Below are 25,444 nucleotides of genomic sequence, written 5' to 3' on the forward strand. Positions count from 1 at the left end.
TATCTTGCAGAGGGATGCAGCACTCTTAAAATTGCAAAGCTTCTGAAGCGTGATCATCGAACAATCAAGCGTTTCATTCAAAATAGTCAACAGGGTCGCAAGAAGCGTGTGGAAAAACCAAGGCGCAAAATAACTGCCCATGAACTGAGAAAAGTCAAGCGTGCAGCTGCCAAGATGCCACTTGCCACCAGTTTGGCCATATTTCAGAGCTGCAACATCACTGGAGTGCCCAAAAGCACAAGGTGTGCAATACTCAGAGACATGGCCAAGGTAAGAAAGGCTGAAAGACGACCACCACTGAACAAGACACACAAGCTGAAACATCAAGACTGGGCCAAGAAATATCTCAAGACTGATTTTTCTAAGGTTTTATGGACTGATGAAATGAGAGTGAGTCTTGATGGGCCAGATGGATGGGCCCGTGGCTGTATTGGTAAAGGGCAGAGAGCTCCAGTCCGACTCAGACACCAGCAAGGTGGAGGTGGAGTACTGGTTTGGGCTGGTATCATCAAAGATGAGCTTGTGGGGCCTTTTCGGGTTGAGGATGGAGTCAAGCTCAACTCCCAGTCCTACTGCCAGTTTCTGGAAGACACCTTCTTCAAGCAGTGGTACAGGAAGAAGTCTGCATCCTTCAAGAAAAACATGATTTTCATGCAGGACAATGCTCCATCACACGCGTCCAAGTACTCCACAGCGTGGCTGGCAAGAAAGGGTATAAAAGAAGAAAATCTAATGACATGGCCTCCTTGTTCACCTGATCTGAACCCCATTGAGAACATGTGGTCCATCATCAAATGTGAGATTTACAAGGAGGGAAAACAGTATACCTCTCTGAACAGTGTCTGGGAGGCTGTGGTTGATGCTGCACGCAATGTTGATGGTGAACAGATCAAAACACTGACAGAATCCATGGATGGAAGGCTTTTGAGTGTCCTTGCAAAGAAAGGTGGCTATATTGGTCACTGATTTGTTTTTGTTTTGTTTTTGAATGTCAGAAATGTATATTTGTGAATGTTGAGATGTTATATTGGTTTCACTGGTAAAAATAAATAATTGAAATGGGTATATATTTGTTTTTTGTTAAGTTGCCTAATAGTTATGCACATTTATAGTCACCTGCACACACAGATATCCCCCTAAAATAGCTATAATTAAAAACAAACTAAAAACTACTTCCAAAACTATTCAGCTTTGATATTAATGAGTTTTTTGGGTTCATTGAGAACATGGTTGTTGTTCAATAATAAAATTAATCCTCAAAAATACAACTTGCCTAATAATTCTGCACTCCCTGTACACACACACATACAAATACACACACATAATTGCATACATACTCACTCACATACATATACACACATACATACAAATACACAAACATAATTATATACATACATACATATTTACTCAGATACATACACAAAATTTCACAAAAACATTTAGTTAAGGGAACTAGGACCATGTTACTGCAAAAGCCACAACTTACATTCCATAGAGCAGTCATCCCTGTGAGCTGGCTGTCGATGTAGTAAATAATCTGACCCTTTTCTCTGGTCAGAGACATTTCTGACTAACATGTCAACTGTTTCACTGATCACAGCTGAAGGGGCCTGACTATGAAAAACTGTAAATGTACAGCGCGCCTTGCCACTGCATAGTGCACAGGGATTTTAAAGCAGACAAATGAATCATGATCTTATCTGCTTTGCAATCCCCATACAACCGCAGCCTGCAGCATGGATGGCCAGCCCGCCCGCCTGGTGCCTACTACATTGACTAGTATTAATTTATGTAAAAAAAAAAAAAGGTCCTCTCTTTCTGAGACCTGTTGGAGGATGGGAATGTGAGCCCTGGTTTAGAGTTTTTGAGGGGGAAAAGCAAAGGGCATATCAAATATTAAAATAGATATGTGTTTGGGCATCACGAATAAAACAATTCATGCTATAGAGTTATTGTAGGCAGCTTGCTCACCCATATATGATGAAGTAGTATTCCCCAAGTCACAGTGCCTCCAGACTGTGTCAGTTAAAATAAACAGCAGGAATGGTTGAACATGTGAACATGTGAAGGAAGGTGTCATGCATTACAGCTGCACCAGCTAATTAGCCGGGGCAGCAAAGACAACACACATGGTGACATGGGAGTGAGATTGTGAGAACAGAGCGGTGCACTTCAGGCTCACCTACCTGGCCACCTGCTGAGTCACAGCCTCGTAGTCGCACTCGCAACAGCCTCTCCTCACTCAGCCCTGTTCACAAGCCCCTGAGCCTCACTGAATGGACCCGGTCCTGGTGGCAGCATATTTCTGGCCTCCCCACGCACTGACACACACTAGTCTGTCTAAGAGCCTCTCTGTGTCACAAGGCTGGGCGTGTCATCACTCACAGTGCGCGCCTCTCAGTAGCTTAATTCACCGCCATAAACCGTGCACCTGCGCGGCCGATTTGGGAATGGGGAAGGCCCAGGAAATATATGATTGGCTGAAGGTCTGTAACCAAACCAGTCAGATTAAATAGATTGATAAACATTGTATGGAATGTGATGTAAATTAGTAATATATAGTACTAATATACAGATACAAACTTTAATAAACATAAACATTTATTAAATATATTATTACTAAAAAAAAAAAGTCACTTCTCAAAAAAAAATTTTTTGCATGAGGTCGCAGTGGGCGGGGCTTAACGACCTCGCGGCCTACCGGGCATATGCCCGGTATGCCTGACGTCCAGTCCGGGCCTGCTGAGACTGTAACAATGAATATAAATATGTTTATCTGAACTAGGGGCATGATGTATTAGATATGTCTCTTGTCTTCCTTTCTGACAATAAAGATTATTTCAACTAAGATAAATAAAAACTTACCTGGTAAATTAAGAAAACATAAGTTTAAACTATAAATTAAACTAACATTACTATTATACTAAAATTAAAATAACTATCAATTAAATATATTAAATTGCTCATTAAAAAAACCTAACACTACTAAAAAAATTAAATCTGCAGTTACAAAAAATTAAAAATACTAAATTACAAATAATAAAAAAATACTAAATTACAAAAAATAAAAAATACTAAATTACGAAAAATAACAAATGAAATTATCCAATATAAAAACAATTACACCTAATCTAATTGCTCTATCAAAATATAAAAGCCCCCCAAAATAAAAAAAAAACATAGCCTACAATAAACTACCAATAGCCCTTAAAAAAGGGGCCTTTTGTAGGGCATTGCCCTAAAGAAATCAGCTCTTTTCTCTAACACACAACAGAAACCAACCCCCCAAAATAAAAAACCTAACTCTAAAAAAACCTAAGCTACCCATTGCCCTGAAAAGGGCATTTGTATAGGCATTGCCCTTAAAAGAGCATTTAGCTCTTTTTCTTGCCCTTAAAAGGACATTCAGCTCTTTTAAGACAAGCCTAAACCCTAATCTAAAAATAAACCCACCCAAAAATAGTGTTAAAAAATCTAACACTAACCCCCGACAATCCACTTACAGTTTTTGAAGTCCGGACATCCATCCGCATCCTCGAAACTCATAAATACTGGTCACAGATTGCGGAATGGATCGTGTCGTTACAGGATGTAACGCAAGTTTTTTAGCCTCACCGCAAAACTTGTAATGACAGCACTTTGGAAATCCCACACAAAAACTTCATTTTTTTGTGTGCGGGACTAACATTGCGTTACAGGCTAAAAGGCTTGCGGTACAGCTTTACCGACAAGACTCGTAATGGCTGTGTTGCTGTTTTAATGCTGAAATGGCCATTTTTTTCAGCGTTTTTTCCACAAGAAAGAAATGACAAAACAAGGGGTCACAATCTTAAGTTAGAGGGTAGCAGATTCAGGAGAAATGTGAGGAAGCATTTTTTTTACAAGGGTTGTGGATTCATGGAATAATCTTCCAATAGAGGTGTTAAACGCAAAAATTGTAAAATAATTAGAAAATGCCTGGGACATGCATAAGGATATCCTAAGAAAAAAGTCACATGTATGTAATATGGGTAGACTTGATTTGCCTTTTTTGTTCTTATCTACCTTCAAATTCTATCGCCTAGATTTAGAGTTTGGCGTTAGCCGTCAAAACCAGCGTTAGGGGCTCCTAACGCTGGTTTTGGGCTACCGCTGGTATTTAGAGTCAGTCACGAAAGGGTCTAACACTCACTTTGCAGCCGCGACTTTTCCATACCGCAGATCCCCCTACGTCATTTGCGTATCCTATCTTTTCAATGGGATCTTTCTAACAGTGGTATTTAGAGTCTTGGCTGAAGTGAGCGTTAGAAATCTAACGACAAGACTCCAGCCGCAGAGAAAAGCCAGGAGTTAAGAGCTTTCTGGGCTAACGCCAGTTCATAAAGCTCTTAACTACTGTGCTCTAAAGTACACTAACACCCATAAACTACCTATGTACCCCTAAACCGAGGCCCCCCCACATCGCCGCCACTCTAATAAAAATTTTTAACACCTAATCTGCTGACCGGACACCGCCGCAACCTACGTTATCCCTATGTACCCCTAATCTGCTGCCCCTAACACCGCCGACTCCTATATTATATTTATTAACCCCTAATCTGCCCCCCCAACGTCGCTGCTACCTACCTACAATTATTAACCCCTAATCTGCCGACCGCACCACACCGCTACTATAATAAATGTATTAACCCCTAATCCGCCTCACTCCCGCCTCAATAACCCTAAAATAAATAGTATTAACCCCTAATCTGCCCTCCCTAACATCACCGACACCTAACTTCAAGTATTAACCCCTAATCTGCCGACCGGACCTCACCGCTACTCTAATAAATTTATTAAACCCCTAAAGCTAAGTCTAACCCTAACACCCCCCTAAGTTAAATATAATTTAAATCTAACGAAATAAAATAAATCTTATTAAATAAATTATTCCTATTTAAAGCTAAATACTTACCTGTAAAATAAACCCTAATATAGCTACAATATAAATAATCATTATATTGTAGCTATTTTAGGATTTATATTTATTTTACAGGCAACTTTGTATTTATTTTAACCAGGTACAATAGCTATTAAATAGTTAATAACTATTTAATAGCTACCTAGTTAAAATAATTACCAAATTACCTGTAAAATAAATCCTAACCTAAGTTACAATTAAACCTAACACTACACTATCAATAAATTAATTAAATAAATTACCTACAATTATCTACAATTAAACCTAACACTACACTATCATTAAATTAATTAAATAAATTACCTACAAATACCTACAAATAAATACAATTAAATAAACTAACTAAAGTACAAAAAATAAAAAAAGCTAAGTTACAAAAAATAAAAAAATAATTTACAAACATACTAAAAATATTACAACAATTATAAGCTAATTACACCTACTCTAATCCCCCTAATAAAATAACAAAGCCCCCCAAAATAAAAAAATGCCATACCCTATTCTAAAATTAAAATTGAAAAGCTCTTTTACCTTACCAGCCCTTAAAAGGGCTTTTTGCGGGGCATGCCCCAAAGAATTCTGCTCTTTTGCCTGTAAAAAAAACATACAACCCCCCCCCAACATTACAACCCACCACCCACATACCCCTAATCTAACCCAAACCCTCCTTAAATAAACCTAACACTAAGCCCCTGAAGATCTTCCTACCTTGTCTTCACCACGCCGGGTATCACCGATCGGTCCTCCAGAGGGTCCCGAAGTCTTCATCCTATCCGGCAAGAAGAAGTCCAGAAGAGGCTCCAAAGTCTTCATCCTATCCGGGCAGAAGAGGAGATCCGGACCGGCAAACATCTTCATCCAAGCGGCATCTTCTATATTCATCCATCCGACGACGAGCGGCTCCATCTTCAAGACTTCCATCAGCCAATCAGATTTTTCCTACCTTAATTCCGATTGGCTGATAGAATCCTATCAGCCAATCGGAATTCGAGGGACGCCATCTTGGATGACGTCCCTTAAAGGAACCTTGATTCTGTGTTAGGACGTGGGAAAAAGAGGATGGATCCGCGCTGGAGGTCTTGAAGATGGAGCCGCTCGTCGTCGGATGGATGAAGATAGAAGATGCCGCTTGGATGAAGATGTTTGCCGGTCCAGATCTCCTCTTCTGCCCGGATAGGATGAAGACTTTGGAGCCTCTTCTGGACTTCTTCTTGCCGGATAGGATGAAGTCTTCGGGACCCTCTGGAGGAACGATCGGGGATACCCGGCGTGGTGAAGACAAAGTAGGAAGATCTTCAGGGGCTTAGTGTTAGGTTTATTTAAGGGGGGTTTGGGTTAGATTAGCGGTATGTGGGTGGTGGGTTGTAATGTTGGGGGGGGTATTGTATGTTTTTTTTACAGGCAAAAGAGCAGAATTCTTTGGGTCATGCCCCGCAAAAAGCCCTTTTAAGGGCTGGTAAGGTAAAAGAGCTTTTCAATTTTAATTTTAGAATAGGGTAGGGCATTTTTTTATTTTGGGGGGATTTGTTATTTTATTAGGGGGATTAGAGTAGGTGTAATTAGCTTAAAATTGTTGTAATATTTTTATTATGTTTGTAAATTCTTTTTTTATTTTTTGTACTTTAGTTAGTTTATTTAATTGTATTTATTTGTAGGTATTTGTAGGTAATTTATTTAATTAATTTAATGATAGTGTAGTGTTAGGTTTAATTGTAGATAATTGTAGGTATTTTATTTAATTCATTTATTGATAGTGTAGTGTTAGGTTTAATTGTAACTTAGGTTAGGATTTATTTTACAGGTAATTTGGTAATTATTTTAACTAGGTAGCTGGTAAATAGTTATTAACTATTTAATAGCTATTGTACCTGGTTAAAATAAATACAAAGTTGCCTGTAAAATAAATATAAATCCTAAAATAGCTACAATATAATTATAATTTATATTGTAGCTATATTAGGATTTATTTTACAGGTAAGTATTTAGCTTTAAATAGGAATAATTTATTTAATAAGAGTTAATTTATTTTGTTAGATAAAAATTATATTTAACTTAGGGGGGTGTTAGGGTTAGGGTTAGACTTAGCTTTAGGGGTTAATAACTTTATTATAGTAGTGGTGAGGTCCGGTCGGCAGATTAGGGGTTAATAAGTGTAGGTAGGTAGCGGTGACATTGGGGGCGGCAGATTAGGGGTTAATAAATATAATATAGGGGTCGGCGGTGTTAGGGGCAGCAGATTAGGGGTACATAGGGATAACGTAGGTGGCGGCAGTGTACAGAGGGTAGGTAGGTAGCGGTGACATTGGGGGCGGCAGATTAGGGGTTAATAAATATAATATAGGGGTCGGCGGTGTTAGGGGCAGCAGATTAGGGGTCAGCGATAACGGGGGCGGCAGATTAGGGGTTAATAAGTGTAAGGTTATGGGTGTTTAGACTCGTGGTACATGTTAGGGTGTTAGGTGCAGACTTAGGAAGTGTTTCCCCATAGGAAACAATGGGGCTGCGTTAGGAGCTGAACACTGCTTTTTTGCAGGTGTTAGTTTTTTTTTCAGCTCAAACGGCCCCATTGTTTCCTATGGGGGAATCGTGCACGAGCACGTTTTTGAAGCTGGCCGCGTCCGTAAGCACCGCTGGTATTGAGAGTTGCAGTGGCGGTAAATATGCTATACGCTCCCTTTTTGGAGCCTAACGCAGCCCTTCTGTGAACTCTCAATACCAGCGGTATTTAAAAGGTGCGGGGAAAAAAAAGCATGTGTAGCTAACGCACCCCTTTGGCCGCAGAACTCTAAATCTAGCCGTAAGTTTCTATGATTGGACAGGGGAAGATGGACAAATGAATGGTCAGACCCCCTGTACATCATTACAAACAAAGGGGCTTATTAACCAAAGAATATAACTCCTTATTTCTGCACCTTTCTTTGAAACCAAATGACATGAACAAATCGATTTCATCAAACAATAATTAGTTTTTCATCTGTTTCATCCAATAACACTGCTCAACAATGAAAATGTTTCTGACTTGAAAATACTTCTAATTGATTTCAGCATGCGAAAAATAAATATAACATTTAAACCTCTCTGTTACCTCTTGGTTCCGAGATACAGCCCATTTATGATGATGTAGAGTATGGGTATAAAGTAAAGGGTGTGGAGCTCCTAGCAGCCTAATTATGAACCTGGCAAACCTGAGAACAGGAATGATGAGTCACTGCAGGTCTTGTTTTGTTTATTGTCTGTGTATAGCTTGCATGAAATGAAGGTTAGAGTGTTTTTCCTTTCATTGTTTTAAGTTTTGTGGTTATGCTTTATGTTAAAAGCCAGGATGCCACATAAATGTGTTCATGAAGAACTTTGAAAAAGGGAAGGACAAGGATGGAGAAGCTTTAAATTATCTGAGAGGAGAATTTCTACTGCTGAATGAGAATAAAGTTAAGGAAGGAATCTTTGTTCGTCTGCAAATTTGTTTATCTTATTACGGATGAAAACTTCGGGCTAGTCCTGAAGGGTAATGAGAAAGTGGCTTGGGAAGCCTTTAAAGGTGTTGTGCATGGCTTTTTGGGTAACTGAAGAGCTTAAAACTATGTTGAATTTGCAAACTACCTCCTAGAAAAGTATCATCAATTAGGCTGCAACATGTGACTCAAAATCCACTTTCTCGACTCTCATCTGACTTCTCTGACAACTGCAGTGCAGTGAGTGATGAGCATGGTGAACGGTTCCACCAAGAACTTTCAGCAATGGAACAAAGATATCAGGGTGTAATGTTTAGGACAAGAAACTTTTGATATTCATTAAATCAGGTTTTTCATACCCAAATACTGAGACAGACTTCCTAAGAGTAAAATAGTATGTTGTACGCTAGGTAAACCAGAGGAGATTTCCAGAGGTTTCCCTAGTGCTTTAGTGTATGCCAGGTGTAATTAGGTAAGATAATATAAAATGAAATTAGCTCACTATTCACAATGGCAGAAGTCACTGGGTTAGGTTGGATACAATATGAAATATCACACAGACTGAATATGTTAGCAACTAGACTTAAGGTTAGCAATCCGTTATAGTACAGCAGCTTACAGTTTGTAAAAAGTATGAAACGCTCTTACTGTTAACTTTAGTATTGGTGATAGATAGTGCAGCACTCACTGTTGTCGCCGTTGGGTTCAGGAGAAGTTTGGAGACCGCAGTGGTCAGTATGCTGGCAGCGGGGATACAGACAGGCAGGGAGAGATGCACACGGCGGTATCTGTTGATGTAGGCGGTAGCCTGTACCGCGGAGAATCAGCTGTTCCACACAGCGCTGCTGCAAATCCTTTTTGAGATGAAACTGAGCAGGAGACAATTAGAAAAGACGATTTACTAGTTGAGGTAACTAGAACCAAGGTAGGAGCAAGGCTCAGGTTAGGCAGGCTGCAAGTATGTGACCAGAATCTTAAGAGGAAGTTCTGAGAAACTATCTCAATTAACCAGCAATGAGGTTAGGTAGGAGGTGCTATAAATAGGCAAGGCCTTAAAGGGACAGTATATAGGGAAATGTACTATAACCCTTACATAGCCCCCCCCCCCCAAGGAACCACAGCAAGGTTCATGGTCTGGGACGGTCCGGATTGCGTCTGTGAAACAGGGAGACCAGCCGAGGAGCTGAGACATTCGAGGCCGGCTCCCAGGAATCATCCTCATGACCAAAATTCTTCCAATGAATGAGGTAGAACAAAACACCACCACGGACATGGGAATCCAGAATACTGTGTACCTCATAGTGCTGATCTGAAGAATCGGGGAGAACTGGGTCAGATGCGGAGGATATAGAAGTGGGGTCATTACATGGCTTGATCAAAGAGACATGGAATGTCAGATGGATCTTGAAAGTGGACGGGAGTCGTAAGGTAACAGTAGATGGATTATTCACCTGAAGGATGGGATAAGGTCCCAAAAACAGCTTGCCCAATTTCCTACAAGGATAAGATAGTCTCAGGTTTTTGGTAGAAATCCAAACATACTGACCAACTGTATATTGAGGACTAGCTCGATGGCGCAGGTTGTAGTACCGTCTCTGGGAAGCCTGTGCTTGAAGTATGTTATCATGGACAGAGGCGAACAACTCTGAGATGTCATTGACCAGGTCGTTAACCTGAGGACATGGGGTATCCACCCTTGGAAGCAAGGTAAAATGAGGATGTAATCCATAGTTGATAAAGAAGGGAGAGAACCCAGTAGAGGAGCTTTTGTTGTTGTTATATGCAAATTCTGCAAGTGGCAAAAAGGATGCCCAAGTATCTTGCTGATGGGAACAGAAGCAGTGCAGATACTGCTCCAGCCACTGGTTGACTCTCTCCGTTTGCCCGTTCATCTGGAGATGGTATGCAGTGGTAAGTTTCTGCTCCATGTGCAGAGCTTTGCATAAGAATCTCCAAAATTTGGAAGTGAACTGAGTCCCCCGGTCACTGATTATAGTTGTAGGTATGCCATGTAGATGTACAATGTGCTGTAGAAAAAGATCACTTGTGATCTTGGATGTGGGTAAAGAAGTTATAGGAACAAAGTGTGCCATTTTCGAGAATAGGTCCGTGACAACCATTATTGTAGTGAAGTTACTAGAGACAGGGAGATCCACTATGAAGTCCAAAGAAACTGTTTCCCATGGAATACGAGGAACTGGAACATGGGTAGTTGTCTAGAAGGTTTAGAGGTGGCACAGATAGAACACATGGAAAGGAAGTCTTTAAGATCAGGACGTAGAGAGGGCCACCAATACGAACATAAGAGTAGCTCAGTAGTTTTTTCTCTTCCCATATGTCCTGCTAGAAGTGAGTTGTGAACCAACCATAGGAGAGTGGGTCTTAGACCTGAAGGTATATACAATTTACCTTCTTTATGGAAAAAAACATTTGAATCTTGAGTTAGTATCTGTGGCTGTTGCATCCTTGAGTAAAGGTTCAAGACTGGTGAGAATTCCAACAATACATTCTTTTGGTATTACAGTGGTAGGTTCAGTGACAAGAACGGGTTTTTGGGCCTGCCTGGAAAGGGCATCGGCCTTACCATTCTTGGATCCTGGCCGATAGGTGATGATATAATGGAATCGAGAAAAGTACAGGCTCCATCTCAGTTGTCTAGATGATAGAGTTCTATTAGATTGAAGATATTGTAAATTTTTGTGGTCAGTATAAATAACCGTGGGCTGGAGTGCCCCTTCCAACAAATGCCTCCAGTGGTCAAAGGAACACTTTATAGCCAATAATTCCTTTTCACCCACTAGGTAATTCAATTCTGCAGGTTGCATGAGCCTAGAGAAGAAGGCCACTGGATGCAGAGGATCTTTAAACGATTTTCTCTGTGAGAGAATAGCGCCAATGGCGAAATCGGATGCATCAACTTCCAGTATAAATTGTTTATCCATATCTGGATATTGCAAAATAGGGGCTGAGGTGAACTTTGACTTGAGTGTGTCAAAAACAGATTGGGTCTGACTGGTCCATCTGAAGATATGGTCCAATTTGGTGAGGTCTGTTAAAGGTTTTGTAATGGCCGCAAAACCTGGTATAATTAGAAAAACGTTGTATATCTATATATATATGTGTATATGTATGTGTGTGTATATATATATATATACACATACATATACATCTTAAGACATGTATATATATATATATGTATCTCACAGTATCATTCTAGTGTAAATTGCATTTACTTTCAACTTGTAATACAAGTGGTAAACCCGACGAGCGCAAACACCTTTGATAAACACCTTATCGCTCATGTGTAACTGTATGAGCTACACTTGTAATCTGGCCAAGGTGTATATCATACAAAAAAGTTATATAACAAGCAGATCTATACTCCTTATAGCTGATGAGCTGTTTCATAATTCACAGAACAAACACCCTTAGAACAGCCCATATTCTAATCTCTAGTCATTTAACCTCTCTTCATTAATCTCTGCAGCCTCAACCAGTCTCAACCTGCTCTCTTTTTATTGTATCAGTGTAACTTCCTTAGTGAAACTACCTTAGTTCCATACTGCAACTTTTGTTACTTAAATGAAGTCCTGACATCACAGGTTTAATTTCAGCCTGTGGTCAGAACTTTCAACTTTGAGTTAGTAGGGCATTAATTAGAAGGTAGTTTTCATGACATTGAGAAAACTATTAGGCATATGTATCTTGCATTTGGAAATATGTCAGGGTTGTTTCTCTAGGTACAGTTTAAACAGTGTGAACATGGCGTCTGGAGGGGGGGACAATTAAGGGGGGCACAGCTGCTTTACTCTCCAGTGCTGTTTCGGCACAGTCTGCTTGTTCCCTTATTCTGAAGTTTCTGTTCATTTACTCACAAAAATGGGAGTGGCTGTCTGTCAGTTGCTAGGCAATATTCTTTCTTCCCAGCCTGTGCTTCTAAATGCTGCTGAAGGAAGGGAGGTGCAGAACCGGTGAGGGAGCCAGCTTGTACTCATGTGCAAAATGGTTGTGGGAGCCAGCTATTGCTCAGAATGAAGTCAAGCCCTTGGAGTTGTGCCGAATTTTGGCCGATTCAGAGATTCGAATAAATCCGAATTTCCGAATCCGCACCATAACTAAAATCCCGAAAAATTCAGAAAGTGAATAAATCAGTTTCCAAATCTTTGGATCTATTCTTTTTCATATTAGGAATGTTTCATTGTTCTTATATAAACTGCAGTTCCCCAACATCGCCGACACTAACTAAACCTATTAACCCCTAAACCGCAGTTCCCCGACATCGCTGACACCAAACATCGCCAACACTAACTAAACCTATAACCCCTAAACCGCCGTTCCCAAACATCGCCAACACTAACTAAACCTATTAACCCAACACTAAATAAACTTATTAACGCCTAAACCGCAGTTCACCGACATCACCGACACTGACTAAACCTATTAACCCCTAAACCGCTGTTCCCAAACAGCGCAAACACTAAATAAAACAATAAACCCCAAAACCGCCGCCCTCCACATTGCCAACACCAACTAAACTTATTAACCCCTAAACCGCCGCCTCCTAAATGGCAACAATCTAAATTAAACTATATTAACCCCTAAACCTAACACCTCCTAACTTTAACATAATTAAAATAGACCTAAATAAAAGTTACAATTTCATGTCAAGACAGGAGGCTTCATATTTTGCATAATTCTTTACTGATTCCAAAAACAGCAGCAAAGAACAAACCATACAAAGAAAAAAGTAACATAGGAACAGTATACAACCAATCAGGATACAACATATTAATAAACTGTCTAGAACAATCTAACAGCAAGATTACGAGTTTTGCGCTATGAGTGGCTTGGTAATAACTTGCAAGTTATTTCGACCGCTCACCTTTAATAGCGCTGCTATTACAGGTTTGCATAAAAACGGCATTTGCGGGCAGTATGGCAGCGTTGAGCTCCATACCGCACACAGATACCAGCACTGTTTTGAGCTGCTTTGACGTGCTCGTGCACGATTTCCCATTAGACATCAATGGGGAGAACCGGCTTAAAAAAAGCCTAACACCTGCAATGACGGAGCGTAAAACTCTGTAACGCATCCCCATTGATGTCTATGGGGAAAGAAAATATACTGTATGTTTAAACCTAACACCCTAACATAAACCCCAAGTCTAAATGCCCCTAATCTGCCACCCCCGACATTGCCAACACCTACATTACACTTATTAAACCCTAATCTGCCGCCCCCAATGTCCCAGCCACCTACCTACACTTATTAACCCATAATCTGCCACCCCCAATGTCGCCGCCACCTACATACATTTATTAACCCCTAATCTGCCACAACCAATGTCGCCACCACCTACATATATTTATTAACCCCTAATCTGCCACCCCCAGTGTTGCCACCACCACTATACTAAAGTTATTAACCCCTAAACCTCTGGCCTCCCACATTACTAACACTAAATAAATATATTAACCCCTAAACCTAACCCAAAGTCTAACCCTAACGCTAATGTAACCCTAACACCCCTAACTTTAATATAATTAAAATAAATCTAAATATAACCTACTATTAATAACTAAATAATTCCTATTTAAAACTAAATACATACCTGTAAAATAAACCCTAAGCTAGCTACAATATAACTAATAGTTACATTGTAGCTATCTTAGGTTTTATTTTTATTTCACAGCTAAGTTTGTATTTATTTTAACTAGGTAGACTAGTTAGTAAATAGTTATTAACTATTTACTAGCTACCTAGTTAAAATAAATACAAATTTACCTGTAAAATAAAACCTAACCTGAGTTACACTAACACCTAACATTACAATAAAATTAAATAAATTAAATTAAAAAAATACATTTATCTAAATTACAAAAAACAAACAAACACTAAATTACACAAAATAAAAAAAGAAATTATCAAAAATAAAAGCAAATTACGCCTAATCTAATAGCCCTATCAAAATAAAAAGCCACCTCAAAATAATAAAACCCCTAGCCTACACTAAACTGCCAATAGCCCTTAAAGGGGCCTTTTGCGGGGCATTGCCCCAAAGAAATCAGCTCTTTTACATGTAAAAAAATACAAACAACCCCCCAACAGTAAAAACCCACTACCCACACAACCAACCCCCCCAAATAAAATCTTATCTAAATAAACCTAAGCTCCCCATTGCCCTGAAAAGGGCATTTAGATGGGCATTGCTCTTAAAAGGGCATTTAGCTCTTTTACATTGCCCAAATCCTAAGATAAAAAATAAACCCACCCAATAAACCCTTGATAAAACCTAACACTAACCCTGAAGATCCACTTACAGTTTTGGAAGACCAGACATCCATCCTCATTCAGCTGGGAGAAGTCTTCATCCAAGTGGCAAGAAGTCATCCTCCAGGCGGGCAGAAGTCTTCAACCAGACGGCATCTTCTATCTTAATCCTTCTGACGCAGAGCGGCTCCATCTTCGAAACATCCGGCGCGGAGCACCCTCTTCATACGGTCCCAGCCGTACACTGAAGGTTCCCTTGAATTCCGATTGGCTGATAGAATTCTATCAGCCAATCAGAATTAAAGGGTAAAAAATCCTATTGGCTGACCCAATCAGCCAATGGGATTGAGCTTGCATTCTATTGGCTGTTCCAATCAGCCAATAGAATGCAAGCTCAATCCTATTGGCTGATTGGATCAGTCAATAGGATTGAAGCTTAATCCTATTGGCTGATTGCATCAGCCAGTAGGATTTTTTACCCTTTAATTCTGATTGGCTGATAGAATTCTATCAGCCAATTGGAATTCAAGGGACGCCCTCTTGGATGACGTCCCTTAAAGGGAACCTTCAGTGTATGGCTGGGACCGCATGAAGAGGATGCTCTACGCCGGATGTCTTGAAGATGGAACCGCTCCGCGTCGGAAGGATGAAGATAGAAGATGCCGTCTGGATGAAGACTTCTGCCCGCCTGGAGGACCACTTCTTGCCGCTTGGATGAAGACTTCTCCTGGCTTCATTGAGGACTTCTTGTTGCTTGGATGAAGACTTCTCCCGGCTGGAAGAGGATGGATGTCCGGTCTCCCAAAACTGTAAGTGGATCTTCGGGGTTAGTGTTAGGTTTTATTAAGGGTTTATTGGGTGGGTTTTATTTTTAGCTTAGGGTTTGGGCAATGTAAAAGAGCTAAATGCCCTTTTAAGGGCAATGTCCATCCAAATGCCCTTTTCAGGGCAATGGTGAGCTTAGGTTTATTTAGATAGGATTTTATTTGGGGGGTTGGTTGTGTGGGTGGTGGGTTTTACTGTTGGGGGGTTGTTTGTATTTTTTTACAGGTAAAAGAGTTTTAAGGGCTATTGGCAGTTTAGTTTAGGCTAGGGGTTTTGTTATTTTGGGGGGTCTTTTTTATTTTGATAGGGCTATTAAATTAGGTGTAATTAGTTTAAATATTTGATAATTTCTTTTTTATTTTGTGTAACTTGGTGAGTTTTTTTTTGTAATTTAGTTAATTGTATTTCATTAATGTAATTTTTTTAATTTTAGTGTAATGTTAGGTTTAACTGTAAGACAGGTAAGGTTTTATTTCACAGGTAAATTTGTATTTATTTTTACTAGGTAGTTAGTAAATAGTTAATAGTCTACCTAGTTAAAACAAATACAAACTTTCATGTGAAAAAAATAAAACATAAGCTAGATACAATATAACTATTGGTTAAATTGTAGCTAGCTTAGGTTTTATTTTACAAGTATGTATTTACTTAGGCCTAGATTTAGAGTTTGGCGTTAGCCGTGAAAACCAGCGTTAGAGGCTCCTAACGCTGGTTTTAGGCTACCGCCGGTATTTGGAGTCACTCAAAATAGGGTCTAACGCTCACTTTCCAGCCGCGACTTTTCCATACCGCAGATCCCCTTACGTAAATTGCGTATCCTATCTTTTCAATGGGATCTTTCTAACTCCGGTATTTAGAGTCGTTTCTGAAGTGAGCGTTAGACATCTAACGACAAAACTCCAGCCGCAGGAAAAAAGTCAGTAGTTAAGAGCTTTCTGGGCTAACGCCGGTTTATAAAGCTCTTAACTACTGTACTCTAAAGTACACTAACACCCATAAACTACCTATGTACCCCTAAACTGAGGTCCCCCCACATCGCCGACACTCGAAAAACATTTTTTAACCCCTAATCTGCCGACCGCCACCTACGTTATCCTTATGTACCCCTAATCTGCTGCCCCTAACACCGCCGACCCCTGTATTATATTTATTAACCCCTAATCTGCCCCCCTCAACGTCGCCTCCACCTGCCTACACTTATTAACCCCTAATCTGCCGACCGCAAAGCGCCGCCACCTACGTTATCCTTATGTACCCCTAATCTGCTGCCCCTAACACCGCCGACCCCTATATTATATTTATTAACCCCTAATCTGCCCCCCACAACGTCGCCTCCACCTGCCTACACTTATTAAACCCTAATCTGCCGACCGGACCTGAGCGCTACTATAATAAAGTTATTAACCCCTAATCCGCCTCACTAACCCTATCATAAATAGTATTAACCCCTAATCTGCCCTCCCTAACATCGCAGACACCTAACTTCAATTATTAACCCCTAATCTGCCGACCGAATCTCGCCGCTATTCTAATAAATGTATTAACCCCTAAAGCTAAGTCTAACCCTAATACTAACACCCCCCTAAGTTAAATATAATTTAAATCTAACGAAATTAATTAACTCTTATTAAATAAATTATTCCTATTTAAAGCTAAATACTTACCTGTAAAATAAATCCTAATATAGCTACAAAATAAATTATAATTATATTATAGCTATTTTAGGATTTAGATTTATTTTACAGGTAACTTTGTATTTATTTTAACCAGGTACAATAGCTATTAAATAGTTAAGAACTATTTAATAGCTAAAATAGTTAAAATAATTACAAATTTACCTGTAAAAGAAATCCTAACCTAAGTTACAAATAAACCTAACACTAGACTATCAATAAATTAATTAAATAAACTACCTACAATTACCTACAATTAACCTAACACTACACTATCAATAAATTAATTAAATACAATTGCTACAAATAAATACAATTAAATAAACTAGCTAAAGTACAAAAAATAAAAAAGAACTAAGTTACAAAAAATAAAAAAATATTTACAAACATAAGAAAAATATTACAACAATTTTAAACTAATTACACCTACTCTAAGCCCCCTAATAAAATAACAAAGACCCCCAAAATAAAAAAATGCCCTACCCTATTCTAAATTACTAAAGTTCAAAGCTCTTTTACCTTACCAGCCCTGAACAGGGCCCTTTGCGGGGCATGCCCCAAGAAATTCAGCTCTTTTGCCTGTAAAAAAAAACATACAATACCCCCCCCCAACATTACAACCCACCACCCACATACCCCTAATCTAACCCAAACCCCCCTTAAATAAACCTAACACTAAGCCCCTGAAGATCATCCTACCTTGTCTTCACCATACCAGGTTCACCGATCGGTCCAGAAGAGCTCCTCCGATGTCCTGATCCAAGCCCAAGCGGGGGGCTGAAGAGGTCCATGATCCAGCTGAAGTCTTCATCCAAGCGGGCCAGAAGAGGTCTTCCATCCGATTGAAGTCTTCATCCAAGCGGCATCCATCCGGAGCGAAGCGGCAGCATTCTGAAGACCTCCACCGCGGAACATCCATCCTGGCCGACGACGAATAACGGTTGCTTTAAATGACGTCATCCAAGATGGCGTCCCTCGAATTCCGATTGGCTGATAGGATTCTATCAGCCAATCGGAATTAAGGTAGGAATATTCTGATTGGCTGATGGAATCAGCCAATCAGAATCAAGTTCAATCCGATTGGCTGATCCGATTTTGGGCCGAAACGCGTTGGCAATTTGGTGAGCTTTTTTCCTATTATATATATATATATATCCATTAGCTTTATTGCACTATTGTATGTTTCTTTTACAGGTTGGATATAGGGACTACACCCAGGTTTTACCGGACACTCCCTCACTTACTATCATCATATTGTTTGGAACCTTCCTTTGAGGAAACTGAAGGAAGTTTTGCCTAACAACACACATACTATTTGGATCTATATTTTACTGACATTGTTTATCACCATTTTTTCCACGATCTTTATACACGGACACATTTATATATAGCCTTCTACATATTTTTTCCCACTCTTGACTTTTGATATTTGATATTTGATATTTTGACTTTTGATATTTGATATTTTGTTTTTTCTGTGTTTTGGATTATCACAGTCACATTTTTTGGTACTGTTCATTTTTTTGAGGGGGTACCCCCTTACACATACTTTTACTTTTTTTTGGATTAATTTTTTTAGAGGCACATCCGCACCTTATATAGGGAACACGGTTCCCACTGACATTTTTTCTTGCCCATTTTTTCTTGCCCAAACCAGCATAATTTAATCAGATTGTTTTTAACGTATTGTTTTTATCCTATGCTAATTTTATATGTCATTGATGTTATTGTACCATGGATCCATGATTTTATTTATGTTTTAATTGATTAAATTGTACCTTATATCGTTAATGGTTTGTATCCACTTTTTCACTTAATTCGAATGATATTGGACCACTTGCTAATTGAGGGCCCGAATTTGATATTTATTAGCCCATTTCTAGTTCCTCCGCCTACCTTTGGCGCTCCTAGGTCCCTTTCCTATTCTATAGTACTCATTTTAAGGGTAGCTAGGTACCCTTCCAGTACCCAGGAGCTAGTAGGAATTTTGTGTTAGCGCTGTGAGATACCTTAGCATTCAGATACCTTTTCTTTTTATTTTTACTAAGCTAGTAATTCTCTTTCAGCAAGTTTGCTTTATTTTATATATAAAAAAAAATGATTACAAATGTATGGAACCTCTATAGCTCTAGCTAGAACTGCATTCTCTTATCTTGTTTTACTAATGTCATGAAGGTCCAGGGTTTATTCCTGCCCCTCATCATAATAAAGCTTATTATTTTATATTTTGTTAAATAAAAAAATTTGATTTTGATTTTTTATTCTTTTCATTTAGATCAAAGTATATTACATTTTTTCTTGCTACTGTGGAGTCTGCCGGCCCTGTCATTGACCCCTCCCCTTCCTGCTCTCAGTCCAAAGAGGATTTATTGTCGTATATCAATTCGGCCATAACTATTTCTCTTAAACAAAATCTTTCCCCTCCCACCCCTGTCAAGGTCTCAGAACAGCCCAATGCCCCTTATTTATAGGAATCTTCATATTCATATTCCGATCCCCCAGTTTCACGCAAGCGCTACTGGAAATCTAATTCTTGCCCTGCTCCGCATAAAGGCAAAGCTCCTAAATACCAAGCCCCTCCCCCGGGCATTTGACATAGGGTGTCAGAACCTCCTCCCCAGAGGCTAAACAGGGTAAAGGAACCCTTCCCCCCCAGGGTGTGCAAGTGGGGCTCCAGAGCTCAGACTCTGAAAATTTTGATATGGAAGACTATATGGAGTCTTTTCCTGACTTAGATTGGGAAGCTGATCATCAATCTGACCTAGAGATTGATGCCGCGGTTCCTCAGGCTAAGGCTTCTCGCTCCCGGTCTTCTCAATTTGAGCAAGAGGATGAATTGGTGGACCCGGCTGGGAACCCCATTTTTAGCCCTAACAGATTAAATACCCCATATCTTCTGACTGGGCGTTAGCTCCTCATCTTTCTCGTTTTTTGCAAAAATCTCTTTACAAACCTCTTGATTGTGAAGATCGCAATAAGTTAAGGATGGAATGCTGCAGACCTTCCCTCCCTGGTAAGGAGTCAGTAACTCCTGAGTTTGACGCTAAACTAGCTAACCTTCTAACTAGGAGGGGAAGGATCCCAGGAAGGGCAGAGACAAAGCTCTCAGAGAAGTTCAGGATAAACTTCTGGACGTCTCGGGCCTTTTGGCTCAGATTTTACATCTTTTGGATAAAGCCCTTTTGTCCAGATCTTCTTTGGATCCTTTTGCCACCCGTGAATGGGCTTTTCGTGTGTTCTGCTTCCTGGGCAACACCAATGTGACCATTTCTAGTGAGCGCAGGAGATTTGCCCTTTTGAGGATTAACCCTAAATTGGCTGTTCTCGTGGTTGAGGAGGCAGGCTCTTCAGCCAAAGGCCTTCTTTTTTGGATATTATGAGACATTATGTATCCACCTTTACTTCCATAGACAGTATCCAACCCTCCCTTAGGAGAGTCTTTAACCCCTCTAATCAGGTTTTTTGCAGGGCCGGCAGATTCAAGGGTCATCTTTCCAGCCGTCAACAATTCATGGTGCAGCAATGTCAAGCAGTCGCCTTCCAGCAGTAACCCACCTACCCTCAGAGAACTCTCTTCCCACCGAGAGCCCAAACAGTCAGGACCAGAGCAGCCCTTCCCAGGCCAGCCCTTCCTCCATGTCCTTCAGCCACCCAGAGTGAGTACTCCTCCTTTATTCCTGACTTCTTTCCCGTATCTCCCTTTGAAGACAGGCTGTCCCTTTTATCCCAAGTGTGGGAATCAATTTCTCAGGACCCTTGGATTGCTTAAACAGTGAGAGGCTTCAAAGTAAAGTTCATATGCCCTCCTTTCCAGAGTTGTCCCCCAAAACCTCTGAATCTTTCAAAATCAAAAGCAGACCTTATTTGTTCAGAAGTTCAGTCTCTTCTTCTCAAAGGAGCTATAGAAGAAGTTTTGGACCCAGAGGAGGGGTTTCTAAGCAACCTCTTCCTAGTCAAGGAGAAGATGGGTGGTTTTCGCCCAGTCATCAACCTAAAAGAATTAAATTAATTTGTGGTATACTGCCATTTCAAGATGGAGGGCATTCACATGCTCAGGGACCTGCTCTGTATTGGAGATTGGTTCGCACGTCTTGATTTGACGGAAACTTATCTCATGGTCCTTGTGTCTCAGGACCATCGGAAATTCCTCAGATTCCTCTGGGGAGACATGATCTGGCAATTTACTTGCCTTCCTTTCGGCCTCAATTCGGCCCCTTGGTGTTTAACCAAACTTTTAAAACCTGTTGTTGCCGCCCTCAGAGGCAAAGGTATACACCTTATCATTTACCTGGATGACATTCTCATGGCAGAGGATCGTTCTTCCCTTCTTTGTCACTTACAGACAGCCTCTTCCCTTCTTCAAGGGCTAAGATTTGTTATCAATTCCCAAAAGTTAGACTTGATTCCCTCTCAGATGGTAGAGTTCCTAGGTTTCCTCCTAGACTCCTCTTCAGGTCTTCTCCTACTCCCTCAGGAGAAAATCGACAAGATCAAATTGAAGATTTGAGATGTGCTGGTGTCTCCCATGGTATCTATCTGCCAACTTTCCAGAATTATCGGTCTCCTCGCCTCTTCTATTTAGGCGATTTTTCCAGCCCCCTCCACTATCGGGCCATGCAGAGACTGAAGATCTAATCTTTCAGAGAATGCCATTCGTATCATCAGATGATTTGCTTGAATGAGGAAGTCCGTGCAGAGATGTCTTGGTGGCTCCTTCACATGGAGTCTTGGAATGGCAAGGCGATCTTTGGTTCCTCACCAGGCTTTGTGCTCTCCTCAGATGCCAGTCTTCTGGGCTGGGGAACATCCTTCGAGACCTCTGTGACAGGGGGGTCTTGGGCCCCTTGGGAGGAGACTTTACACATCAACTGTTTAGAGCTTTTGGCGGGTTCTTTTGCCATTCGCTCTTTCTCCAAACAATTTACGGATTGCTGTACCCTTCTCTGTATGGACAACATTTTAGTGGTACATGGGAAAGCTTATAATGTCGTTCGTTTGGCTAGCTCAGCGGGTCATTTCCCTGTGGACGGTAATCCAGTGGGGTATCATCCTCTGGTTTGTCGGAGTTTGAAAGCCATTCGGCTGAAGGTTCGTCCTCCCTCTCGATATTCTCATCTTTGGGATGTTTCCATCATGCTGTCATTTCTTAGGAATTGGCCTTCCAATGCAGAGCTATCCCTCAAACAACTTTCGGCCAAATTGGCCATGTTGCTCTGCCTTGTTTCCTTTTGTAGGATTTCTGATATCTGTGCACTGGATGTAGAAGGCATTTAATTTTCCCCTGAGGGCGCCACTTTCTCAGTTTCTAGATGCACAAAATCTTTGTTGTCTTCCATTTTCTATCCCTCTTTCCCTGAAGACCCTCAGCTCTGTGTGGCTCTTTGTTTGAAATCCTATCTTTCTAAGACGGTGTCCTTTAGTCCCTCTCTGGGGGGTCAATTGCTTATCTCCTATGTTCCCCCCTTCCTTCCCGTCTCTTCTCCCACTTTAGCCAGATGGGTTCAATGGCTTATGTCATCTGCTGGTATTGATCTTTCTTTTGGTGCCCATTCTGTTCGGGGTGCGGCTGCATCCAGGTCTCTTTTGGCAGGCAGTAGCCTTCAGGACATCCTTAAGGCCGCAGATTGGTATTCTTCAACCACCTTTTCTTGTTTTTATTTTAAACCTATTATTCATGCTTCTGAGTCATTGCTCTTATTGCGTTAAAAATGCAAAATATGAAGCCTCCTGTCTTGCCATATTCTCTTTCTTCTCTTGCAGTTTAATTCAATGGATTGGGGTTTTTCTTCCAGCCTTTGGAGATTCTACTGGAATTTTCAGGAAGCCTTGCATTCCTTTCTCCACAGGATGATGTTGATGTTCGCTCCCTTCTAGTCGTTTAGCAGATTCATCAAAGAAAAGAGGAAGGACTTATATTGTTCTAGGCAGTTTGTTATTATGTTGTATCCTGATTGGTTGTATACTGTTGCTATGTTACTTTTTTCTTTGTATGTTTTTTTTCTGTTTTTGGAATCAGTAAAGAATTATGCAAATTTTTCGCCTCCTGTATATAATAAAATCACGATTATTTAGACACCAAGGTTATAATAATCTGAATTATTAACTACCTATTTAAAAATAAATACAAACTTACCTGTGAATTAAAAATAAAACCTAAGCTAGCTACAATATCACTATTTACTAACTACCTAGTTAAAATAAATATACACTTACCTGTGAAATAAAAAAAAACTAATATTAAACTAAAAAAACGTAACATTACTAAAAATAAAAAACCTAACATTACTAAAAATAAAAAAACTAATGGCTAGATTACGAGTTTTGCGTTATGAGGGGTGCGGTGCTAAATTGCACTTTATTCTCACCGCTCACTTACAAACAGCGCTGGTATTACAGGTTTTTACAAAACCAGCGTTAAAAGGCAAGAAGTGAGCGTAGAGCAAAATTGTGCTCCATACCGCACTCCAATACCAGTGCTGCTTAAGTCAGCGGTGAGCTGGTTATACATGCTCGTGCATAATTTCCCCATATACATCACTGGGGAGAGCCGGCTGAGAAAAAGTCTAACACCTGCAATAAAACAGCGTAAATCTCAGTAACGCAGCCCCATTGATTCTTATAGGGAAACTAAAGTTATGTTTACACCTAACACCCTTACATGAACCCCGAGTCATCCAGGCGGCCCTATGTGTATTGATTGTGGGACCGGCATCTTTTATCTTCATCCCGGTGGAGGTGGAGTGGTCGATGAATGCATGGTGGTGGAGGTCCAGGCGGAGGTCCAGGCAGAAGTTCAGGCAGAGTTCCATAGGGCTTTTTTATTTTAATGGTGGTCCTCTTCATGATCGACCGCCTGAAGATTGAATGCAAGGTACCCCTTTTATATTGGTGTACCGTTGCCTTCCTATTGGCTGAAAAAAATCAAATCAACCAATAGGAATGAGAGCTGCTTAAATCCTATTGGCTGATTTGAAAAGCCAGTAGGATTTAAGCAGCTTTGATTCCTATTGGCTGATTCAAATCAGCCAATAGCAATAAGAGCTGCTTAAATCCCATTGGCTGATTTTAACAGCCAATAGGATTTAAGCAGCTCTCATTCCTATTGGCTGATTTGAATTTTTCAGCCAATAAGAATGCAACAGTACCCCAATATAAAAGGGGTAACTTGCATTCAATCTTCAATGTGCGGTGGTGAAGAGAAATGAAGAGGACCTCCACATCGGACCGATGGACCTCCGCCTGGACCTCCGCCTGGACCTCCGCCTCCGCGCATCCACTGACAGCTCTGCCTCCACTGGGATGAAGAGAGAAGATGCTCGTCCCGTGATGGATACAAAAAGGGTTGCCTGGATGAAGATGCTTCACCGCTGGGATGAAGATCTTTCGCTGGTTTTCAGCAACTGTGAGTACCGATTTTCGGGTTAGCGTGAAGTTTTTTTTTGTTTTTTTGGGGTGTTTTTTTTTAGATTTGGGCTTTTTTTTCAATGGGTCGAAAAAGAGCTGATTGCCCTTTTAAGGGTAGTAAAAGAGTTGAATGCCCTTTTAAGGGCAATGCCCATACAAATGCTCTTTTCAGGGCAATGGGTAGATTATGTTTTTTTAGTTAGGTTTTTTATTTTGTGGGTTTGGGGAGGTGAGGGTTTGTAATGTTAGGGGGTGTTTGTTATAATTTTTTAGCAAAAGAGCTGCTAATTTTAGGGCAATGCCCTGCAAAAGGCCTGTAAGGGCTATTGGTAGTTTATTATAGATTAGGGGTGGTTTTATTGTGTGGTGTTTTTTTTTCAAATTGGGTATTAGAATAGAAATATTTTGTATTATTTTGGATAATTTTGTTTGTTATTTTTTGTAATAGGATTTTTTTATTTTTGGATTGTTTTTTTTTTTTTAATTAGGCATTTTTTATTTTTAATGGGCAGAAAAAGAGCTGAATGCCCTTTTAAGGGCAATGCCCATACAAATGCCCTTTTTGGGGCAATGGGTAGATTATGTTTATTTTTATTTTGTGGGTTTGGGGGCTGGGAGTTTGTAATTTTAGGGGGTGTTTGTTTTTATTTTTTTGCGAAAGAGCTGTTAACTTTAGGGCGATGCCCTACAAAAGGTAGTTTATTATAGATTTGGTTTTTTTTTTTAACGGGGTATTAGAATAGGAATAATTTTTTATATTTTGGATAATTTCTTTTGTTATTTTTTGTAATGGTAGTTTTTTTATTTTTTGTAATTTTAGTGTTTATTATTTTCGGAATTGTAGTTTTTTTTTTTTTTAATTAATCTTATGTTTTTTTAT

This window comes from Bombina bombina, chromosome 3 (genome assembly GCF_027579735.1).
Source record: "Bombina bombina isolate aBomBom1 chromosome 3, aBomBom1.pri, whole genome shotgun sequence".
Classification (NCBI taxonomy): Eukaryota; Metazoa; Chordata; class Amphibia; order Anura; family Bombinatoridae; genus Bombina; species Bombina bombina.